Here is a 10,704-nt window from a genome sequence, read left to right as displayed (position 1 = left end):
GGCAGTGGATGGGCCTGATAATCTATGTGAGTCTACTTCTGCTGACTCCAAATATCCTGAGTCTGCCCTTGGATCCTCAAGACAATGTCTTCTTGTCCTGGGCTCACTCCTATGCTGCATTCCACAATCGGTCTAACTGCTGGGTCTGCGGAGCGCTCCCCTCTTCGTCAGTGGAAGGCTTCCCGTGGTGGACATCCCCACTTCAAGGAAAAGACTTTCTCCAAGTCTGTGAATACCTTCGACAACAATCACATGCGATGCCTCTTCGTCATCTGATGACATCTACCAACCCTAAAATGGACTGGTGCAACACTTTGTACTCTAACTATGGACATAATGTGACTTTTAATTTTGATTATACATTGTCTCGGTTCAATGACTATTTTGCTACATATAAGGTAAATAGGTCTAGATCTAAGGCTTTTTACCTGACGTTTATCAAATATGGGATGAGGTTACATGGCTAACTCCTGAAAAAGGACGTTTAATATCTACTGCCTCTATATGCTGGGAACAAACAGAGCCGTCCCCAAAAATTAGCCAACAACTTAATTACAATGATTGGAAACAAATGGGATATTTGTCTCAGGAAACATGCAATGTAATCATTCCCGTGTTTTCCAATCCCAGTTCCGGTTCTCCCTTTGTCTGGCCAGGCACGAATTGGGACTGGATATCTCAGTCGCGCTGGCTTGCTCCAAACGGGACTTATTGGATATGTGGCTCTTACCTATGGGCATGGCTCCCCCTTGGTTGGATAGGGAGATGCACCCTGGGTCTAGCCTTTACTCATGGCTTTATATTTTCAGAGCTTCCGGAAAAGCCTGCTAATTTACCCCACCTTAGAACTCGGTGGGCAAGGTCTGTATTTTATTGGTATGATTATTTGGCTGCAGCGTTTGTTCCCTCTTTGGGAACTACAGATGTTATGTTACGAGTGGATGCTTTGACTAATTTTACTCAACAGGCATTACAGGATTCTCAAAAGGCTATTTCAGCTCTTAATGCTGAACAAGCACAAATTAGAAAGGTGGTTTTACAAAACAGATTGGCTCTAGATATTCTGACAGCTGCACAAGGAGGAACTTGTGCCATTACTCATACCCAATGCTGTACATATATACCTGATATGAGCACGAATGTTACTCATTTTACTAACCACATGAACAAGATGATTAGGGCCATGGACACTCCTGAAGCCTCAATTGCTTCACTTTGGAAAACGTTAACTAATTCCCCATGGTGGACAACTATCTTAATTACAATAATTCTGGTTGTTTTGTTCTTGCTGTTTGCTCCCTGCATCTGTAATTGTATAACTGGATTTGTTTCTAGCCGCATGAAAGCTTTTAAGTTACAAATGGTTGCTCAAACTCCTGCTACTGCTGTAGCTTCCTCCAGCTACTATTTGGGGCCCCTGGATCAGATATCCTCAATATGAGGATTAGGAGAATATGTTGCCTCACCAATTTAGGGACAACGCCCCTTGTCAGCTGGGAAGCAGTTATTGAACGAGAACGACGCCCCTTTTCCCTAGGCAACATAATTCTCCTAAAAGAAAAGGGGGGAATGAGAGAGTCAGTTCCTAGGCAGGTTGATAGGGAGTCTAGGGGTCCCCAAAGAGAGAGGGGTCTGGAATTCTCAAGGAGGAAGAAAGGACAAACTTTTTTCTTTCTCCACATTCCTTAGGATTATATACCAATAATGTATCCTGCCTAAGGACAGTCTTTGGATTCAACCTTCTGTTATCTTAAAATGTAAATTATGGGAGTAGGTCGGAGGAGGTCTTTACAACCTCCAGACATTCTTTGGATTATATAACCTCATTATTAACACTAGCAAGCGGGTACTCTTTCTGCCCCCTTCTGATGCCTATGTCAGAAGCTTTGTCTATCTCCTTTATACTTTAATAAAACTTTATTACACAAAAGCTCTGAGTGATCAAGCCTTGTCTCTGGCCCCGGATTGAATTCTTCTCCTCCGGGGGCCAAGAATCCCGGTGTATTCGCGTGATTCAACAACAACCTTTCAAAGTCAACCTGGCTCTTCAGGAAGGGCCCTGCCTTTGCCTTCAGGGGCTGTCCCTTTTTACTTCCCCAGGGCTGACAATGAGAGGGGGACAGTGTCAGGTAACCATGACAGAAGGGGCATCTGTACAACACGGAGCTTCTGTGAAGAGGCGATGTGGCGGACAGTCTTTGGGGCCTTGGGGACCCAGACGTAGTTCTGGGCAGCAGGAAGCTTCTCATCAAGGCCCTGGGTGCAGCTGTGCCCCTCTTACAGGGACTCCTGACATAGGACACTTGGCACCTCCAATGTATTTCAGCAGTATCGACAGCTGGACAATTTACAGCAATCCTATGACTGTTCTCTTCATTCTACAATTTAGGGGATAGAGTAGATGTGGGATTTTGCTCAAGGCTGCACAGGAAAGGGCAGAGCCAGGCTGTTTCGGTTCAAAGATTTTAAACAGAAAACCTAAAGCATAGTAAGGTGGTCACCCATATGTCCTCCCAACTAGGTTCAGCTGTTATGCATATGTTACTCTAGTTATGTGTTCCACTTCTGTGTGTATTTTGCAGAACCATGCTAATGTTTCAGACCTCCTGACACCTCATCCCACAAAAATGACACATTCATGCTGAAGAGATTTGACAGTGATCTCTCATACCCACTCATACCCACCCATTCTCAGTTTTCCCCATTGTCTCAGATTCTTGTAGGATGTTATCTTTCATACCAGCACCCCCTCACATTTCACATTTACATTGCTTTTTTTCCCAATGAGTTTGGTGTTTACAGGCACCAGAGCAGATGTTTTCCCTTACGGTGTGGTCCATGTTATACTAGAGGCTGGTCAGCTAAAGCTGGCAGACCCAATATGGCATGCTTGTTGGCTTATATATTGTCTCTGGCTACTTTCTTGGTAAAAGAGAGCAGGTGAACAGTTCTCACAGAGACCACTTGAACCTGAAAACTAAAAGTATTTCCCATCTGGCCCTATTGATGATAATTCTTTCCCCAAGTAGTACTCTCACTTTCCTTGACCTACATTTTGGTCTATTAGACTTCTGAGCTGGTTCTGCATATAATCAATTGGAACAAACAGACATTTATAAAGAACCATGTATTCATCTATTGATGTTTATTCATTATTTGTCATCCATTCTTCTTTTATTCCCTGGGATCACAAAAGAAATCACAAAAGATCTCACAGAATAGTAGCCATTTCAAAGCGGCTTTGAAATTTACATAGAGGTAGGCATGTTTCATTTTTTTTCATGGGGAGATGTTTTGAACACTGTGTTTTCTTAGTCTAATCAGGACAGGTAACCAAGTGGGGCCTATGGGTAGAACTCAGGCAAGAATTGCCATTTTGCAACTTTTTTCTCATGGACAAACTGTCCATGAGGCCCCTCGGCATCTGAGGGCAGAAGGGCCAAGTACACGGGGATCTCTATTCCTTCTTCTAAGCTTTGGGGGCTTTGGATCCCCCCATGTTGGTTCTCACCCACCCTGGGCAGCAGGCATTCAGGAGGATCTTGTCTCCTCCTCTCTGCTCACTCAGTTTCCTGGCTTGGATTCTGGACAGGGCCATGATGCCGATTTTCACCACTTCATGTATATTATTATCTGGCCAGCCCTCCTTCCTGTGCACCCCGTTCTTTGTGTCTTCCACAAACTTGTTCATGAGCCCCACCAGCTCCTCCTCCATGATGGTCTCACTTCTCAATTTCTGCTGCAGTTCAGGCTGCAGCTTTCAAGAGCTTTGAAGCCCCATGCACTAGAGACATTCACCACTCTGCCTAAAATGCAACACAAACCATTACTTGGGAAGGTATGTATGAGAATAATGAATACCCAATTTGCTGAGATGTTGGACTCGATTACCACTGGAGAGCCACGTACCAGTTTCCTACAAGATGAATTTAGACTGCATCTGTGAGTGAAGCATCCACCTGCAATGCGGGAGACCTGGGTTCGATCCCTGGGTTGGGAAGATCCCCTGGAGAAGGGAATGGCCACCCACTCCAGTATTCTGGTCTGGAGAATTTCATGGACTGTATAGTCCATGGGGTTGCAAAGAGTTGGACACAGCTGGGTGACTTTCACTTCACTTCACTATGAGTGAAGGGCATTAGACAGTCTTGTAACCTGCCCTACCATGATCCTAGGGTAACTAAAGAGAAAGACATGGTATAATGGGGAGGGTAGTGCCCAGATTTCCATAAGAAAATGAAAATGGTATATCGAGGAAAGAGCTCCATAGGTTGGAGGACTCCTTGCTGCACTCAGAAGCAGACAGCATCTTTTTCTCAAAGGCCTCCTCTGGAACCAGCTGAGGACCTTAGGTCACTTGGGCAGGGCTCTATGCCAGGCCTCTGTTGACCAGCAAAGGGCTGATGGGTTTGTGGATGGCAGTTCCAAGTTGACCAGAGAGCATCAGGTTGAAGGATGGTGAAATTAACTCAGTTCACAGGGCTGAACTGATGCTTGTTTCTTTGGGTTTGGGTTTATATCAGCTCGGGAGTGGTGAATCAAGTCCTGGCTGTATGATGACAGAGGCAGGCAGCAGAAACTAGACTATTTAAGGGACGGTCACATGAGCATGATACTCTGAGAGTCAAATGGGAAGTTAGGAGGAATTAAAGTACAACTACTTAAGGCTCATCAGAAGAACCACTTCCAAAATTGGAAGGCAATTGGAACCACTGAGTGTTTTCAGGTGTGCTTATTTGAAGTGCTACCTGGCCCCATGAAAGTGAAAGTCACTCAGTCGTGTCTGACTCTTTGCAACCCCATGGACTATACAGTTCATGGAATTCTCCAGGCCAGAATACTGGAGTGGGTAGCCTTCCCCTTCTTCAGAGGATCTTTCCAGCCTAGGGATCCAACCAAGGTCTCCTGCACTGCAGGCAGATCTTTACCAGCTGAGTCACAAGGGAAGCCCAAGAATACTGGAGTGGGTAGCCTATCCCTTCTCCAGTGGCTCTTCCCAACCCAGGAATCGAACTGAGGCCTGGCCCCATGAAATGAGTGCAAATGGGGGTGCTGCAGGAATGCAGAGATGGGATCCTTGTTCATCCACGCCTCTCCCATTCCTGCTGTATCTGACAGCATGAGAGAAGAAGTCTTTGCATGGTATGAGTCATATTCTTTGAGCCAAAGGATTGACACAGAGCAGGTGAGTTGCAGGTAGTAGCCCTGGGAAGGTAGAAAATGTCCTGATGAGGTGCGATGCTGTCTGTGGGCATGGCTCCGTGTACCCAGCAGTAGATCCTTGTGCCCAAGTTGTATTATGGTACTGGAGCAGAAGACACTGCATGATTTGGACTGAGGAGGTATATTCCTCAGGCCAGGGAACACACTTTCATGCTCAGAGTAGAGGTTTGATACAGAACTGGGACAGGAAATGAAACTGGTTGTGTCAAACGTTGGCTTACAGACATTTGTGAGCTTATGCCCACAATCAGCATGATGGGAGCCTTGGAAGAAGCCCCCAGATAGATTCCTCTCTCCTCTGGGGAAGAAGGGGTGTGGAGGATGCCAGGGTGACTCTACACTCTTTTCCCTACTTCATTTCAACCTTCGTTTTTCTGGCTATACTATAGTTCTGGGACCCATTTGCAATTTATGATCTGGAAGTCAGGGGATAACTGGTAAGCAAGAAAGTTAACTATAAACTTTTTTTTGGTCAGAATTCTGAAGGGCCCGATGAAATGGACTGTGTCTTCACCTATCTGGCCAATTTGGAGGAAGAGCAACTGCAGCTGTATTGTCTAGTCAGCAGCTTAAACAGTCCACCAGTCTGGGCCTGTGTAACCCGACTTGTGTGATGGGGGTGGACTAAGGGGAGGCACTTGTTAGGCGAGTATTGTGAGGGCAGTCAGCATGAGCAGTGACGGAACTCACCATCCCTCTGAAGGATGAGAAAGTATGGGTAAAAGGCGATGACATTTGGGGAGGAGGGGGAATGGAACTGAGGATGTTTAAATGGGTTATGCAATAAGAGAAATCAATATGACTCTGAGAGCAGGAGGTGATAGCCTCTTTTAGCTCACTTATCCCAGATGCCTGATAGAGTGAAGGAACCTGCAGTCAAGGTCACTCCTGCTTTAGGACCTGCCAAAGTCAAGCATGGATGTAAGAGTTGGAATATAAAGAAAGCTGAATGCCAAAGAATTGATGCTTTTAAACTGTGGTGTTTGAGAAGACGCTTGAGAGTCCCTTGGACTGCAAGGAGATCCAGCCAGTCCATCCAAAGGAAATCAGTCCTGAATATTCATTGGAAGGACTGATGCTGAAGCTGAAACTCCAATACTTTGGCCACCTGATGCAGAGAACTGACTCATTGGAAAAGTCCCTGATGCTGGGAAAGACTGAAGGCGGGAGGAGAAGGGGATAACAGAGGATGAGATGAGAGGACTGGATGGCTTCACTGACTCAATGGACATGAGTTTGAGTAAACTCCGGGAGTTGGTGATGGACAGGGAGGCCTGGCATGCTGAAATCCATGGGGTCACAAAGAGTTGGACACAAGTGAGCAAGTGGACTGAACTGAAAGTCAAGCAGAAGCCCTGGGATATTTTTATCCCACGACATGGGATGGATTGAACCAATCGTTAATCACTGAGTGTTTCTCTAGCCAGGTGCCAGCATCTCTTGAGTCTTAGTCTTCAGGTCACATGTTCTACCTACCGTCCTGTGATGGGGGTTATCACTGGCCTTGCTGGTAATAGTCCACTCTCACATGTAAAGCAGCCACAGGAAGATACCGATAGGGATGACCAAGTGTGATGGGAGACGGAGGTAAAGTCTCTGCAGGATGTAATACTAATGGCAAATAACTAGTTGGTGAAGAACTCGGCACAGCCAACCATGAGCCAGTTTCCATGATGTAAATGAGTGAAAAACGGAGGTCATTGGGCTGAGCTGGCTCTAATTCCTTGGTGGCCTCTGTAAGCAAAACAAAACGGAAGCCTGAAAATGCCTCAAGGTGACAAAATGGGAACCTAAGGACTGATAGTCACAAAGAGCCACCTGGGCCAGAAGCTGAAGACAGTCCACAGTTTCCTTACTTTGCTTCAGCCTTTTCTCCACAATGGTCTGTTCCTGAGTGCCTGTCAGCCGGGCCATGCTCAGTAATTCTGGTTTGGTGATTTCCCATTCAAAGAGTTCTTTGTCTCAAACTGAAATAATTTTTTTTTTTGCCTCTTTTTCTCTCTTAACAATACTAAATAGACTGCACAAACAGTTTTATGCTAAATAAAAAGCTGAGCGCTGAAGAATTGATGCTTTTGAACTGTGGTGTTGGAGAAGACTCTAGAGAGTCCCTTGTACGGCAAGGAGATCCATCCAGTCCATCCTAAAGGAGATCAGTCCTGAGTGTTCACTGGAAGGACTGATGCTGAAGCTGAAACTCCAATACTTTGGCCACCTGATGCGAAGAGCTGATTCATCTGGAAAGACCCTGATGCTGGGAAAGATTGAGGGCAGGAGGTGAAGGGGACGACAGAGGGTGAGATGGTTGTCTGGCATCTCCGACTCAATGGACATGGGTTTGGGTAAACTCCGGGAGGTGGTGATGGACAGGGAGGCCTGGAGAGCTGTGGTCCATGGGGTCTCAAAGAGTCAGACACGACTGAGCGACTGAACTGAACTGAAGGTACAAGTAGCAGTTGATCAAGGTGAGAATCAAGTTAGTATCAATAAGGTGGATGAACCTAGAGCCTACTGTACAGACTGAAGTAAGTCAGAAAGGGAAAGATGAATACTGTGTATTAAGGCAGGTGTATGGAAAGTAGAAAGATGGTACTGATGAGCCTATTTGCAGGGTAGCAGTGGAGACGCAGACGCAGAGAACTCACTTGTGCACACAGTGGGGGAAGGAGAGGGTGGGAGGCACTGAGAGAGGACCACGGAAACACACATGTTGCCACATGCAAGATACGGAGCCAGGGGGAGTCTGCTGTGTGACTCAGGGAGATCAACCCAGTGCTCTGCGACAACCTAGAGGGGTGGATGGGGTGGGAGGTGGCAGAGGTTCAGGAGGGAGGGGACGTAGGTATCCCTGTGGCTGATTCATGTTGATGTATGGCAGAAACCAGCACAATACTGCAAAGCGACCATCTTCCGATAAAAGCTGAAAACAAATTAGTATCAGTGGAAACACATGAAAATGGAAGTAGTGGCTTTAGAAACTGGAATATCTGTTGCTCTCAACTACTCAAACCCCAGTCTGGCTGCCCCCGATGAGAGATGTTATTTCTGTACTCTTTCTGTATCTGTTAAATAAAATCTAGGCTAAACTTAGATGCTCGATGATCCTTTGGATGTAAGGGAGTCTTAGTGAAGGTCCAGAGGGTGTTCTCTATAAGTAAAGGGCTAAGCTTGGCCAGAGGAAGCTTCAGCCCTATTCCAGGACATCTGGGATGTAATAGTGAAGCCTGAACGTCCTTGCCTGAGAAGACTGTCCTCAATTACTTGTTCGAGGGTCAGGTTACCTAATCCGTGTTCGCGTGTGAGTATGGTGGGGGCCTCGGCCTAGCTGGTATCAGCTGGACCCCTGGATGGGCTGGAGAGCAGGGCCCGCCACGAGGGCAGTGGGCCATTCCTGCGTGACCACCCCTCACCAAGAACCCTGGACATCAAGGCTGGGTCGAGCCCGCTGCTTGGTAATGCCCCTTGTGTCTGACACAGGCTGTTTGGGGGAGATCCAGGATCTGCAGGGAGACGTCAAGTCCCAGTTCCATACTGGGCTTCTTAGACCCTGGTCCATGAGACCTTTAACCACTGCTGAACTGAGCTACTGTTCGCTTTTCTATTATCATGTCCTTTTGAATATCATAGCTTTTTGTCAAGTTCTTGGTCCTTACAGTGAATTATTGAACTTGAGGATGGTCTGGGAACTTCCTGAACCTTAAAGACCAAAGTATGTATACTTGGTTTAGCATCTAGAAACCTGTATTGGTAATACACCATGTCAGTGCCATAGGAAGAAACACTCTGCTGGCAGGAAGCAGAAAAGTCTTCAGGGGTCTAATGAATGTGGTAGGATGAGCACCACAAACCCAAACCAGGTCCCTCTGAGAGGGGCACGGGAGAGAGAAGGTCTGGGAAAGACTCCTGAGAGGACACCCCCTGTGATGGGCATGGAGCACGTGGAGGGCCTCTTGGAGGAGACCTTTGAACTAAGATGGGAAAGAGAAGAAAGAGCCAAATGTGCAAAGTGCAGATGGACAGAGAGCACCAACGACTCGGGCCGGGTGTAGAGGGACCAGAGGCCACAGGGCATCCTGCTGAGTGACCACACAGGTGGAAGTCAGTGCAGCTGAGAAGGATGAGACCAGATGCAGGTGGGCTCAGATCTTGCCAGAAACCCTGCAGTTTGGGCTCAATCGGACTCACCTCGGCTTTTTATCAGAGGCAAGAGCTCTGTGCACAGAGCTCGGGTACCAAGGAGGTTTGTTTTCATGGTCACTTCTGCCTAAATTGCAATCGGTGTGGGATCACCAACTTTTAGGATAGAAAAAGAATAGGGCTAATAAACACAAGCCATATGGTAAAAATGCTTACTTGATACACTATTTTTTCCGTGAACTCTGTTTTCGTCTAGTAATGTTTGGTGTTAGTGAACGGTATTGCACCAGTGGGTGTTTTCTGGTTTGATACTGCTTTATACTTACATAACATGGCATCATCAGGGGAGGCTGAGTGAAAGAAGCCCATACGACCTCCTGTGTACCACTCTGCAATTTTAAATTGGTTTCAGAAGTTAAAAATTCACCCAACTCATCCAAAGTTCAGTGAAATCAATACTGCGAAAATCTGGGTGCTGTCCTTGACCCTGGTCAAAGCTATTGGAAGGCCTTCTTGCTGGAAAAGCTTGTAATGGCGGAGGACCTGCTCTCCCTGTGACCTCCGGCCTGTGCTCCATCCCTAGGGAGAGGGTTCTAGATCCCACAGCGGAGGTTCAGGCAATAGCCCCGCCCCGCCCCGTCAGGCTCCCGCCACAGTGGCTGTAACCCGCTAGCTCCCACGCACTTACTCTGGAAGGCGATGGCTGCGTTGTTGACCAGCGCGACGAGGCCCTGTACTCCTTGCGCAGAAAGTCGCGCAGTGCCCGGATGCTCTGCAGGGCAGTAATGTCCAGCTGGTGGAAAAGGGGGCTGGGGCCCTTGGTCTGCAGCTGCTGTGTGGCTGCCCGACCGAATGCCTCGCCCCGCGCCATGAGCACCAATTTCCCCGGGAACTGCCGACACAGGTCGCGCACGATGGCAAAACCGAGGCACTTGTTGGCCCCGGTGACCAGCGCCACGCGGGTGGAGGAGGACATGGCCAGTGGGCAGGGCCCTTTGGAGTAGAGCTGACAAGGCTGGAGACCGACGGGGTGGCGCAGCATGGGACGTGGAGACCCGCCACAGTCCAGAAGGCAAAGAACTGTGTCCTGGGATCCAGTGCAGTGACTACTTCAGAAGGAGGAGGCCCTGCTTTCTTCTCCTGCTTAAGGAGGGATCAAATGTTCCAACACCACACCTGGCTCCATCTTTTTCCTCATGCTGTAACCTGAGCCAAAAAAGAGGACACAGCCCTCTTTTTCTTTAAACTTTTTATTTTATATTGGAGGACAGGGCTTTCCTGGTGGCTGGGACAGTAAAGAATCTGCCTGCAATGGGGGGAGACCCAGGTTTGATCTCTGGGTTA

General features: G+C 47.5%; 1 pseudogene; it reads right to left on the bottom strand.

The window, feature by feature from the left end:
• Positions 1 to 3,176: 3,176 nt before the first annotated feature.
• LOC100337155 (carbonyl reductase [NADPH] 1-like) lies at positions 3,177 to 10,336 on the bottom strand (annotated as a pseudogene).
• Between the last annotated feature and the right edge of the window lie 368 nt (positions 10,337 to 10,704).

Source organism: Bos taurus, chromosome 1 (genome assembly GCF_002263795.3).
Source record: "Bos taurus isolate L1 Dominette 01449 registration number 42190680 breed Hereford chromosome 1, ARS-UCD2.0, whole genome shotgun sequence".
NCBI classification, from domain to species: Eukaryota; Metazoa; Chordata; class Mammalia; order Artiodactyla; family Bovidae; genus Bos; species Bos taurus.
Note: the sequence above shows the minus strand (reverse complement) of the source record. Positions and strands in the feature narration are given on the sequence as shown.